Below are 2,083 nucleotides of genomic sequence, written 5' to 3'. Positions count from 1 at the left end.
CTGTGTGACGCTTCACAACACATCGATGGGGCTCACGTTCCTGTTCTATAAACTGGAAATCTGGGCCAAAGGATGCTTAAATAATCTTAGAGATGATTTCCAACGTCTTTTTCTGCAAGTGTATGTATGTGTCTACATCTATAAATGCATATGTTATGCTTCAGCCGGGAGACTGAACTCAAACTAAAAGCTGGTTTGAACTAGTGGGACCGGGGGCGCCTGGGTGGCTCACTCAGCTACGCGTCTGCTTTTGGCTCAGGTCATGATCCGGAGGTCGTGGGATCGAGCCCCGTGTCAGGCTCTCTGCTCAGCGGGGAGTCTGACTCTCCCTCTCCTGCTGCTGCTCCCCCTCCTGCCTATGTTCTCTCTCTTTCTCCTTCTCTCTCTCTCTCCGTCAAATAAAAAAAAGCAAAAAATCTTTAAGAATTAGTGGGATTGAAACATCTGCGGCCCTATCAGGAGGAGGATAATGCAAAGTGCCATGTTCCTGGCTGTCCAGCACGACTGCGGATCCATGGACAAGAGCTCCGGCAACAGCCCCAAGAGCGAGGAGAAGCGGGAAAAAAATGAAGCGGACCCTATTAAAAGATTGGAAGACCCGTTTGAGCTACTTCTTGCAAAATTCATCCTCTCCTAGGAAGCCCAAAAATGGCAAGAAAAGCAAACAGCAAACGTTCATCAAGCCTTCCCCTGAGGAAGCACAACTGTGGTCAGAAGCATTTGATGAGCTGCTAGCCAGTAAATATGGTCTTGCTGCATTCAGGGCTGGCCTGTGAAGACTTCAAAAAAACCAAGTCACCCCAAAAACTGTCCTCCAAAGCAAGGAAAATATATACTGATTTCATAGAAAAAGAAGCTCCAAAAGAGATAAACATAGACTTTCAAACCAAAACTCTGATTGCTCAAAATATACAAGAAGCTACAAGTGGCTGCTTTACAACTGCCCAGAAGAGGGTCTACAGCTTGATGGAGAACAACTCTTATCCCCGTTTCTTGGAGTCAGGATTTTACCAGGACTTGTGTGAAAAGCCTCAGATCACCACTGAGCTCCATGCCACATGAGATGAGAAAGGGAGCCCAAAAGTGGAGGCCATTTCATTGTTTTTCCTAAGGGGAAAGGCTGTGACCTGCCAAAAAGACTGACCTTGAATTTAGCCTGGGTGTTCAGGAAACATCACTCAGAACTATTGATTCAGAGTTAGTGCATCAGGAAGGTGGTAACTGTCTAGGAGAAACTTGTATTGGGACAGCTTCCATAGCTGTGTCCAGGACACAGGGAGAAAGTGGTCTACATGGTGTGTCTCACACTGGGAAGGCGGAAATAGGAATGTGAGACCCCAAGGTATGATGTGATACTGTTGGTCCAAAAGCATTTAAAAATCAATAGGTCTGGGATTATGTGGCCTTAGCTAGCTGGCTGTATATCTTTCCCTAAATCAGTCCATGTTACCACATAGTGGTTTTAGTTTTAGTTATTTAGCAGGAAGTAATGTTAACATGTTTACTGTGTGCAAGGGTGTTGAAGTTCTTATGACTACAGATCATCAGTACTGTTGTCTCATGTAACACTAAAACTGAAACGGTCTGCATTTGAATTAAGTGGTGTAATAGAGTGAGTGCTGTCATGTAGGAAACTACATTGTCCATGATGAGTGCCAAAAACTGTCCTGAAGGCAGCTAAACTTTGACGTGGTCTTTGAATACATTTAATACATTTATTTTGATAAATAAAAAAAAAAGAATTAGTGGGATTGGGTGGGGCCATCCAGGGCTGGGATGTGGGGCTGTAGAAGGAAGTCCAGGGACTCCTCCGCATATGAGAAGGTAGTGGAACAGGGTAGAACAGCACATAGCCCAAGAGGATGGCAGCTATGGCTGCGATCCAAAGATCACCAAAGGAAAGGCAAAGGTCACAGAAAATGCAGATGGGGGGAGCATCAGGAGGGACACTTCAAAGGTGAGGGTTTAGCAGCTGAAGGAAGTCACTGGGCCGGGTAGCTAGGTGAGATGCAAACACAGTAAGAAGACCCTGGAAGGATGCTGCCCGGTGCACTGGTTTAACCACAGAGAACCTATATCAGAA

The 2,083-nt window shown here is 45.6% G+C and overlaps 1 pseudogene; it reads left to right on the top strand.

Moving 5' to 3' along the window:
• The first annotated feature begins 444 nt into the window (after positions 1-444).
• Positions 445-1,580, top strand: LOC123938669 (annotated as a pseudogene).
• Positions 1,581-2,083: the final 503 nt, after the last annotated feature.

This window comes from Meles meles, chromosome 3 (assembly GCF_922984935.1).
Source record: "Meles meles chromosome 3, mMelMel3.1 paternal haplotype, whole genome shotgun sequence".
Taxonomy (NCBI): domain Eukaryota; kingdom Metazoa; phylum Chordata; class Mammalia; order Carnivora; family Mustelidae; genus Meles; species Meles meles.
The sequence above is the reverse complement of the archived record's forward strand: the minus strand, read 5'-3'. Positions and strand labels throughout refer to the sequence as shown.